General features: G+C 36.1%; 1 protein-coding gene across 6 annotated transcripts in view; it reads right to left on the minus strand.

Moving 5' to 3' along the window:
• ZBTB20 (zinc finger and BTB domain containing 20) overlaps window positions 1–12,084 on the minus strand; it is a 795,186-nt gene that overhangs the window by 509,886 nt on the left and 273,216 nt on the right. Inside the window, exon 1 of one of the 6 annotated variants that reach the window (XM_061193115.1) lies at window positions 8,261–8,327. The exons of the other annotated variants lie outside the window; for them this stretch is intronic. The gene's annotated coding sequence lies outside the window, so the exon portion shown is untranslated. Of the gene's footprint in view, window positions 1–8,260; window positions 8,328–12,084 lie in introns of those variants that run through there. 6 annotated transcript variants of the gene reach the window in all.

A 12,084-nucleotide genomic window follows, 5' to 3' on the forward strand; every position in this document is an offset into this window, starting at 1 on the left:
TCTGAGTGTCTGAACACATGCGGGCAGGTAAACCCAGAGAATGGGCACTCCATGTTGGCGGGAGGGGAAGAGGCTGCCAACAAACAGGGCCTGTTTATTATTTAACAGTTGGTACTGCTAGAGGCCTGGCACTGCTATAGAGCACTCTCTGTTTCAGTGCAAGTCAGCCTGATTATGAGAGCGTGTGAGCCAAATCGTGTTTACCATAGTCTGTGAGAACCTCAGTGCCCCCAACAGACATGGAAATTCTTACAATAGCTCTCATCCAAACAGAGAACATCATTCCTGAGATGGAGGTAAAGGGCTTTGTGTGCTTAAATCTTGTCTGATCATCTGCTCAGTGTCTCTATGTGTACTTGCTTTTCTCCTGCTTAAGACTAGTCATTCCTCTTTAATGACATATTCCTCTGCTTTTGCTTACTCTACTTCAGGACCTAAATCAATCAAATAATGTGTGAATCACCCATCTACTAATAGTGCTGATGCTGTCTTGCACGCTTTGGCTTTCCAGCAAAAGAATCTGCTGCCCAGGACAGCTACCTCCTGCTTCGCCAGGACTGCCTCTGCAGTGAGTCTCTTCTCTGCCAACGTGGGCCACAGGTGGATGCCTTCCTACAAATCCAATCAGCAGGATAATGCACGACTATCACAAGAATGGACCTTAATGACAAAGAGCCCTGCTTAGATGGTCACCCCATTAACTTTGATTTGATTATTCTGCCCCAGCAGAACACTTGGCTTCATAACCACTGATGGCACCAGCCCAACATAAAACCTGTAGAGAAAGTAGTTTGGTTCATAGATTTTCAAAATGTTAAATATGATATAAAATACAAAAATGGTAAGTATCGAGATAGTCCCTAGCTCCCTAGGAAAGCTCCAACTTCTTTTAAAAAATAAAAAAGTTCAGAGCACATGAAACAATCGTGATAACTAGGCAACACAGATCATCTAATCATTTCCTTTGAAATTCAACATAAATCAACCACTCTTTTAAGTGTAAGAATCTTGGCTTTTATCTTCAATACCAAGGCAGCTTTTGATATTATGTGAATTTATTCTATACAACTGTTTATAAATTTGAGATAAAATTGGCTCCATATAAACTAATTCAATATTTTGAAACTTAATTGTACCTTGGATACACTTTCCTTATGATCATGTGTAAATCACCAAAATGCTTTCTACCAATAAAGATAGAGGCATAACAAACTATATTGTCTTACCTGAAACAATGTATATTAATTTTTGTCAATTTTCTAACTGACAGTTGATATTTACATGCTGAAATATCAAAATACTGTTTGTTTTTCCTTAATAATCTTTCAAGTTTAAATGCCACTCAAAGAAAAGAATATATGCTAAGTATAGTTAAATAAAGTCATAATTTTATATTTTTCATTTTATTATGTTTTCAAAGAAAGTACTTGTCCTTAGGTCATAGATCATATACACATACATAGTAAATAAAACTACAACAACAGAGAAGGTATGAAAAAATAATTCCCTGTTTAGGATAAAGTTAATTCCTAATTTAATTTAATCACTTCCTCTACTGATCAGAGATGCTTCATAAACAGCCCCAAATTAAGGAAGTCAATTCTAAAATCAAGGGGCTTCTCCCAAAGCATTCTGCATATAATAATGTTCATAACTACTAGTTAATAGCAGAGCAATGGATCCAATTATAGGTTCACAAAGGGAAAGGTACTATTTCAGCCATGACAAAAATATGAACAGGGATTTTTCACAATGAGTAGAGTAAAGACAATGACATGTGTTTATCTTTGTGCTAAAATACTTCACAGATAGAAAGAGACATTAGTAACAGTTCACACTTGTCGAGAGCTTACTATGTGCTAGATACTCTTTTAAGAGCTTTATATGAATGTACTCATTCAATCCTTACAACAACCAAATAAACATGTACTATTATTTCCTCCATTTACAGATGAGGAAACTGAGGCACAGAGAGGTTAAGTAACTTGCCTGAGGCAGAGTCTAATAATAATCACTGTGTTGAGCTTTTCATAGAGCTGATCATTCCATCTGAGGTCCATGTCTAATTTAAAGCTATGTGGTTCCAGAGGCTGTAAATGTTAGAGCTAAAGCAATTTAAAATGATCTAGTGCATGGTTCTAGAATTCCAGGTTGGAGGAGAAGGTTTGGGAAGACTGTGAAACCTCAAAATTTTGTGGATAGATATACTTTTCTGAGAAAAGAATATGAACCATGAAGCTAGTCTAAATCTCTCAATTGAGAGATTAAGGAAATAAAGCCATGGAGCAATGCATGTAAATGTTACATATTATAAGAAAAAAAATAGAAGAACCAAGCTTAGAAACTAGAGCTCCTTTCATTACCTTCTCAGCCCTAACTCCCTCAGGTGACTGGCCTTCCATGGCAGAAGAAACCTGAGTGAATGACACAGAGACTTCACCTCTGCCAGTTCCCCATAACTCAGTAAAGCAAAACAAGGAGACAAGAAGAACAGAAACTCTAGTGGAGTCTGTTCTTGGATACTCAATGCTAATGGAAAAAAGGTGCGGGCACATTTAAGCGATAAGAAGAAAAAAATTCTCTAAATTTCTTTTTATTTCTCTTGGATCTCTTAATGGTAGTTTACCCATAAATCATCTATTGTGTCCACATTTTTCAAATTTATACGTCAAGTATTCATAATAATTATTTTAACTTCTTCTATTTCTATGGTTACTTCCCTTCCCGTATTTCTAATTTTGTGCATTTGTAGGCTTTCTCATTTGGTGATTAAATCATGGAATGTTGATTTATTTATTGTTTTGTCATTCTGTTTGTAAAACCCAATTCTAATTTATTAGTGTCTCTCTTTCTGTTCTCTAATTCATTAATTTCCGGTTTTATTTTTTATCAATTTTTTCTTTCTGCTTTGCAGGTTTTTTTTTCTTTTAACAAACTTCCTGAAATGAATGCTAGTATGTTTATAATTATTTTTCCCTGTAATGTTAATATCTAAAGCCATGGATTTTCCTCTGAACACTGCTCTAACTATACCCATATGTGCTTATTTTCTGTAAATTCGGTAATCTTTGTTTAATTGAAAAAATGGATTTTAAAAGTTTAAAGTTTACCAAGAGATAATAGTTTTAATTTTTTCTTTAATATTAATCTCTAACTCACTGTGTTATGATAGAATATAGCCTGATTTTCTCAAATGTCCTTCAGGCATAGTAGTTTTCCTTCTTTGATTTTTTAACATGGTTAATTGTATTAGTAGACTTCCGAATAATAAACTATATTTTTAATAGATGACTTTAGTCTTATACTTATTGCTTTAAAATATATTCTTGATCTTAATTCTGCCACCTTATTTTATATTATTTTTAAAATCACTTCCTTTCTTTTGTCTGATTTGCTCCATTACTGTGTTTTCTTCCTAACAGTTTGGAAGTTTTATCTTAGTTTGTTAATTCTTCTATTGCAGTGTTTCTCAAACCTATGGGCTTTATTTAAAACATAGATTCCAACTCTCATCCCTCTCCATCAAAAGATTCAGTAGGACACTCTTGCACTGTTGGTGGGAATGTAAATTAATACAGCCACTATGGAGAACAGTATGGAGGCTCCTTAAAAAACTAAAAATAGAACTACCATACGACCCAGCAATCCCACTACTGGGCATATACACCGAGAAAACCATAATTCAAAAAGAGTCATGTACCAAAATGTTCATTGCAGCTCTATTTACAATAGCCAGGACATGGAAGCAACCTAAGTGTCCATCATCGGATGAATGGATAAAGAAGATGTGGCACATATATACAATGGAATATTACTCAGCCATAAAAAGAAACAAAATTGAGTTATTTGTAATGAGGTGGATGGAGTTAGAGTCTGTCATACAGAGTGAAGTAAGTCAGAAAGAGAAAAACAAATACCGTATGCTAACACATATATATGGAATCTAAGGAAAAAAAAAAAAAAAGGTCATGAAGAACCTAGTGGCAAGATGGGAATAAAGACACAGACCTACTAGAGAATGGACTTGAGGATATGGGGAGGGGGAAGGGTAAGCTGGGACAAAGTTAGAGAGTGGCATGGACATATATACACTACCAAACGTAAAATAGATATCTAGTGGGAAGCAGCCACATAGCACAGGGAGATCAGCTCGGTGCTTTGTGACCACCTGGAGGGGTGGGATGGGGAGGGTGGGAGGGAGGGAGATGCAAGGGGGAAGAGATATGGGAAAATATGTATATGTATAACTGATTCACTTTGTTATAAAGCAGAAACTAACACACTATTGTAAAGCAATTATACTCCAATAAAGATGTTAAAAAAAACTTAAAAAAAAATTCAGTAGGTCTGTAGTGAGATACTGGGTATTTTTTTTATTTTTTTATTTTTTTATTTATTTATGGCTGTGTTGGGTCTTCGTTTCTGTGCGAGGGCTTTCTCTAGTTGTGGCAAGTGGGGGCCACTCTTCATCGCGGTGCGCGGGCCTCTCACTATCGCGGCCTCTCTTGTTGCGGAGCACAGGCTCCAGACGCGCAGGCTCAGTAATTGTGGCTCACGGGCGCAGCTGCTCCGCGGCACGTGGGATCTTCCCAGACCAGGGCTCGAACCCGTGTCCCCTGCATTGGCAGGCAGATTCTCAACCACTGCGCCACCAGGGAAGCCCTAGATACTGGGTATTTTTTTAAAGGATTTTATAATACTCATTCTGATGGTCTGATGACCACATCTTGAGTCCACTGTTCTAATGGTTAACTTTATACATTTTAATAATGGAGTTAAAGTCCTATTTTTGATTTCATGACTTTATAATACAACTTTGGATTATCTAAAACATTACTCTAAAAAATCATGAAAATACTCCCCTACACTTCCTTTTGTCCTCCACTCTCTCTTTCCTCTCACGACTGGACTTTGATTAAATTGTTACTTTTAATTCTTCTTCTTATATTTATAGCTTTAAATAATGCATCTACATCTGTGTTACTTTGTTTGCCAAATTTAGACAGTATTGATCCCTCATTCCCAGCTATGAAACACAGGTGAATGAATCCACTCTTGCCTCCTATTATTTCCTCTTTACCTTTCAAACCTCTCAGGTTCTGTCATGTTATTATTTCTATATCATCAAGGTTTACACCATTTACTTTCTATTCTGTAACATCCTCCCCTCCCTACCCACATTGTTTAGTCATAAGTCTATTTTTAAGTTGATTTGAGATTCACTAATGTTTATTTATCATGGCTTCTCTTAATATTTTGGTAGCCTAAACTCATCATTAAAATTTTGTTTTGTTTTGCTTGTTTACCAGAATAGTTCATGGTGTTATAGACTCTGAGTACTTGCATTTTAAAATTTTGAGGCAAATCCAATCTCTCACCTTTTGATATTTTTCATATATGCTTTCCAGGTGTCTTTCTTCAGCCAGGAATTTCTGTAATTTCATCAAGATGGATCTCAGTGCTTATTGCTCAGCACCATGATTTTCCTAGGATACAGTGTGCCCTTTTCAGTATAAAAATTCAGGACTATTTCCAGAAAATTTTTATTCTATTATACATTGAAATTGTTTTCCATTTGTTCTGTTCTTTTTTTCCTCCACAAATATCAGTTGTCCCAATTATTCCTTTGCCTTCCAAAGGTGTAACATAAAATTTTGTTTATTCAATTTTAACAGATAACACATTTACATGATCCAAAATACAAATGTATGAAATGATACACAGTAAAAAGTCTACGTTTCATCCTGTTTTCCATCCACCCAGTTCTTACACCATCCTCTGACAGGTAACTACTGCTATTAGTTTGTTGCTTTTCAAAAAACAGATATGTCAGTAAAAACAAAATATATTCTTTGTATGTATGTTTTTATATAATACATGCTGCTCTACATCTTGCATTTTTCACTTAAAATATGTACATTGAATGGAAATCCAATAGTTCATTAACCTAAGCCCCTTTTGACAAACATTTAGATTGTTTCCAATATTTCCAACAACAACCAATGCTGTAGTGAATAATCTTATGTATATATTATTTTACTCATGTGGAATAAGTTCTTAAAACCAGAATTGATGGGTTAAGGAGCATATGTACTTGTTATTTTGGTAGATATTATAAAATTTATTCTCCCTTTGAAGTTTATTTTTGGCATTTTGATAGATGAAAATGCATCTTGGTGTTTTTCTAATTTGCATTTCTCTTATCATGAATATTTTAATCTTTATTTATCTTATTATGTATGAGTTGAATATATATTAATATGTTTAAGAGCCATTTGAATGTTTTGTGCCAGTTATCCTATTGAGTTGTTGGTCTTCTTCCTTATCAATTTGCAGGAGCTCTGATTTATTAGGGAGATAATATTTTTATTTGAGATATGAGTTGCCAATCATAATTATCACTTTCTCACATCATTTAAAAACTATTTTTAAGGGTTTTTTTCTCATTCACAATTCTGGTGGTATTGTTAGAAGTTCTTTCCTTCTGCTACTTTCTATATCTAACATGGCTTTTAGTTCTAAAAGTTTTATTTTTCTCTTCCATTTCTTTCCTGTTCTCTCATAGGTCATTTTATTTCTCTTTTTGTTGTTTTACCTCTTTAATCCTGTATATCTAATCTTTGACCTCTTATTTTTCAAAAGCTACAGTTTCTTCTATTTCTTTGCTACTATGGAGAAAATATATTATTTTCTGGTATAACTCTTTTTCTGGTATATATCTTGATCTGCTTTTCCTTATGTCACTTTTGCTTTAAATTAGCTAAGAATGGGCCCAATGCTGGTTCCTTTCTGATTATTTCTCATTTTTCAATCAGCCAATTTTATCAGCTTTTTGCTGAATAGAAGAGGCTGGAGGAGTGAATTGGGGCGGTATGGAGTTTCATTTTGGTGCCATGTTTGCTGGCACATTATATCTTTTCTCTCCAGCTCTGCTATGCACACTGTTCAAGGAATATGCCTCTGCTCAGTAACTTCCCCATTTGGGTTGATGGGAGCCCTAAAGGACTTGCATGGGGTCCTATATGTTACAGATCTTGCTGGTCATAATTTAATGTTTCTTTTTCTTCTCCTAAATGTGATCAACACGGCAAAAGCTAATATGGGTTACTATCTCCACCTTGCCACCCTCACATCCTGGTCTGGTACATGTGGCAGGTTGGTAACATTCCTTTCACTGCCAGCTTCTCTGTTGACCTGTGTTGCAGAATAGGGCTCAGGGCCGCATCCACAGACCACCTAGAGCCTAGACTTCCCTGTTCCATGTAAGTAACAGTAGCATGTGTCCCTCAGGGTCATTCCATCTACTTTGCAGGTTCTGGCTACCACATATGTTTAACACACTCTCGATATCCCCCTTAACTTGGTCTAAATTTCATAGTATTCCATGGTTTGTGATTTGGGATTGTGCCTGTCTTCTAAAGGAAGAGAAGTTTTATGTGTCTCGTTTTTGTTTGCTTATTTATTTGTTTGATTGCATATTTGGTTTTTGCATAAGAAGGTATGAAGTAGAATTGCATTTATCATCTATGTCCTCTTAATTGGCAAAAAGAGAACTTAATTTATTAGCTCCTCTTCAACTCTTCCCTCAATTAAGTGCTTTGCCATTCCTGTCCCTAAAACTGGACTAACCCAATATAAGGTGTCAACTAAGTATTTACATTAGTTGACCATTGTATGTCTCCCATCATAAGCGTATTTGCAATAGGGGACTTTAAACCTTAGACCAAACCTGAGACTTCCAGATGAAGCTATGAAATGAAGCTATGGTTGTAGAATGACAAGTAATATGGAAGATGTGGGGAAGAAGTTAGAGGACCACAATTAGTATCTGCAAAATTACCTCATGTGGGGCTTCCTTGGTGGCGCAGTGGTTGGGAGTCCGCCTGCCAGTGCGGGGGACAGGGGTTCGAGCCCTGGTCCAGGAGGATCCCACATGCCGCGGAGCAACTAGGCCCGTGCGCCACAACTGCTGAGCCTGCGCTCTGGAGCCTGCGAGCCACAACTACTGAGCCCGCGAGCCACAACTACTGAGCCCGCGTGCCACAACTACTGAGCCCACGTGCCACAACTACTGAAGCCCGCGTGCCTAGAGCCCGTGCTCCGCAATGGGAGAGGCCACTGCAATGAGAGGCCCGTGCACCACAACGAAGAGTAGCCCCCGCCCGCCGCAACTGGAGAGGGCCCGCGCGCAGCAACAAAGACCCAGTGCAGCCAGAAATAAATAAATAAAATAAATAAATTTATATAAAAAAAAAATTACCTCATGTGGGTGACTGACAGATACGTTTGAGTTGCTTTAATCTCTAGAATTTGCTACTGTAATGCCTCATTTTTTCTACAATAAGAGAATAAAAGGAGAAAATAAGTAAATTTTCTAGTTAACTAAACAATTTTCTTTTAAACATTAAGGTGGAAATCTTTATAATTATTTCCAATCTTCTAAAGAAATGACTTGATATAGTGAAAGTATACTGGCATGAGAAGTTCTGAATTCTTACACTCTGTCTGCCATGTATTATTAATAAAACTTTGGCAAATCATTTAACCTACTCAAGCCTCAGTTCCCCCATCTGTAAAATGGGAAAAGGAATACTCCTTTTCTTACCATATAGGTTTTCTGTAAATAAAATAATATTATCAAATGCTTTGTAAACTAATAAACAACCAAAAAAGTAAAAGCTTCTTAATAATAAAAGATAATCCAGATAAAAATAAGGTATTATGATACTGCCAAAGATAATACAGACATATGGGGCAGTTTATCCTATACAACATGATATGCTTTTGTGTGCTTTTTCTAATTGTTCAGCTAAGCTCTGAACTGCCATTTCACTTCTCATTGCTTTCAGTGAGTCTGCCTCTAGGAATAAAACTTCCTCTCCCCCTGCTTCTTCTTCCACAGTACATTTATATAGTTCTTGTGTATTTTTTTATGTTTTTTTATTGCCTCAAGTCTGCTGTGAAAGATAGTATAGAGTAATGAAAAGGGAAAGAAGCTCTGAAGTCAGACAGACCCGGTTGAATCCTGGCTCTCTGTTCTTGTGCACTTTATTTAACATCCCTGAATCTATTTCCTTATTCCTAAAATGAATGTTATAAGTATTGTTATGAGAAAAAAATTGTATCATATCTACATAAGGTTTGGTACATAGTATGCATTTTTAAAATCAGAGATACTCTGAAGGACTATGTAATATGTAAAGTTCTTGGGTTTCGTCAAATCTCATTTGCTTTCTTAAAAGCATATTTTGTCTATTTCTACGTTCTTAATTGAGGTTTTAAGACAGTTGACAACTGATATATTGTAATACTTTGATCAACAGCTTTTTTTTTCATGAACCATTTCACTTTTTTCTAAATGCCACTATAGAATCTACTTTTCCTTAAGATCTACTTTTTATTGATATCCTTTACTCATCTTAAACAGTTCCAACAGTTTCTCTGTTTCAATTAACTTCTTTTTGTCTTAAGTAACTTTTTTTTCTCTCATGTAAAATAATATATCCCACTCATAAACCTTCAGGACACAGACCATATTATCTTTGTTCACAATGCTCTGAATATTATGTAAAAACAATACCACTATTAAGTAATGATTATGTATGTGAATATTATGGCTTCTATGAATTTACCCACTCTGCCTGAACTCATACCTAGAAGATCACAGAATATTATTATATGGCACTTACATAATCCTTTATCATTTTGCAAACATCTCATAATCATTTAATGGAAGTCTTCAAACCACTAGAATAGGTTGATCTTGTCATTACTGTTGTTGAGAAGAGGAAACAAAGATGAAATGATAAAAACTTGTCAGATATCACATCTCATGCTATTAGGAAAAGTAGGATGAGCACTCAGTCTCTTATTCTCTTATCTGCTGATATCCATTGAGCTAGAGTTATCTTAGCATCAGAGGAAGAAATAAATCTATTCATTTCCAAGTATCATTATTTGGAAAAGATCTGTTCAGTTTTAAAGGGTGGTTTTCTTTATTTTCAAAATAAATAAAAGGTAAATCCCAGTGATTTGGGGCGGGAAGGGAGGCAGGAAAACCCACAATCTAGGGCCAGAGAACAGGAAGGGGGTAAAATTGGTGGTGAGTGAATCCTCAATCCATCATCACATGGGAGAAGTATTTAAAAAGCAAGGCCACTGTCTTTCCTCATCTGAGGTTTCCTCCAGAACCCTGTAGGAGAGGAAGACATACTGCTGTGCCTTCATTTGGGGAGCAGCAGGGCAAGGCAGTATCTCCTCAGCCAAAAGAACCCCTTCCTGACAGCTGTAGGGATAAATGTTTTCTAAGGGGCCACTAGGCCCCTTAGAAAATTATTCCCTAAAGTCACTATTGTTGTCAGTCAAAAAAACCTAAAAACAAAAAACAAATAAACCAAAAACAGCTTCAAAGAGAAAACAATGTGGGGAGAGTAAATGAGAGTAAATAAAATACAAAATTTGATGTGACCTTCCTAGCAATTTTGTGGGTTTAGGGTAGAGAGTAGAAAACACTCTGAGTTGGGATTTAGAAGTCCTGATTTTAGTTTGAGCAGTTTCACTATCTAGCTGTGTGACATCAGACAAGTGGCTTAACCTCTCTGGACCTATGATCCTTCATATTTAAAATGAGGGGGTTGGTTAATAAGTAATGTCTAAGAGTCCTTCTAGAGATCAAAATTCCCCAATTTATAATAGTAATAATTAACATTTTACAGTGCTTTACCACCTATAAATGGTTTCCACATACATTATCTAATTTGATTCTCGTGCCAGTTCTGAGGTAGTAATATTATGAGTATGCCCATTTTAGAGGAGAGATTTAGAAACCACAGAATGGCAGAGTTGGCACTGAACAGATGTTCCCAAGAGGAAAATACCCCTTCAGTAAAAGAAGTAGCTAATGCTAACAAGGAAAAGTAACAGCAGATAATTTAGGCTGTGAGCTCTTGTTTAGGGGTGCAACAGAATTTCTGGATGCTACATTGGGGCAATGATAATCCACCCTGTGGAATGTTATCTGATGATGTATTTATCAAAAAAAAACTAATAAAAAGAAAATTAAAAAAAGATACAATAATTGTTACTGCACTACACCCTAATGAATTATTGTGTTCAAGGTTCCTACAAAAAAAAAGTAATATTATACTCGGCTTATGTTTTAATTGATTTATTAATATTTTATCACAGGAATGTAATTTAAGCTCCTCATGATTTAGATCTCATAAACCTTTAGCATTTTGCAAATTCAAATTCCAATTTAAAGCCAGGGTGAGCAATTAACTTTTCTATCATCTTGTCAGGGGAGAAGGTTCGTGTTTAATTTGAGACAAAGTGACAGAAATATATATACACTGTATGTATTACTCCAATTTAATTTATGAGTCAGCACCATCCACCTTCAAAATGTAGATTTAATAGAATGGGAGGAAGAAAAGGCCGTGCTGTCATGATAGGGCTGTGATACCTGCCCTGAATTTCTTATAAAAAAAAAAAAAGTCCCTGGTTTGTTGAGATACCAGGCTAGATTGATTGCAGGCCTATTTCCAATTCTTTTGTTTTAAATCCAGTTACTAATTCTTTGCTCATAGAGAACACAATCTCATGGATATCATGGGGAGCTCCTAACCCCCCACTTCTACCTCTGCTCCTACCCAGTTCTCGGTTTCATGTAGAGCTGCCCCTCCAGGTTTATCCTAAATCTAGGCAAGTGAGATAAACTATGGAAAATATCGCCTCCAGGTCACTTCTTCATCCCCTTTCTCATTTTCCAAAGCAATCTTTTAAATACTCTCCACCTAAAACAAGCAAGCAAACAAAAAACCTCCTCACAACTTTGTATACTAATTTACAGGATACACGTGGCAGGTTAAAACCGTGGCACTTTCCAGTGATCCTTTACAAAATATTTAAGGACAGGATCAGAAGAAATGACCTCAGACCACAGAAGGTAGTCAGGTGAACAGAAGGGAAGTACTTCCCTTTAGTGGTCATTAAACACTGGAACAGGGCTGCAGAGAGAGGTTAAGGAATTCTTCCTAGCTGGGTTATCCTATAATTCACCAAAGGCGCACAATGCTCTATGCT

Source organism: Eubalaena glacialis, chromosome 6, assembly GCF_028564815.1.
Source record: "Eubalaena glacialis isolate mEubGla1 chromosome 6, mEubGla1.1.hap2.+ XY, whole genome shotgun sequence".
In the NCBI taxonomy this organism is placed as follows: Eukaryota; Metazoa; Chordata; class Mammalia; order Artiodactyla; family Balaenidae; genus Eubalaena; species Eubalaena glacialis.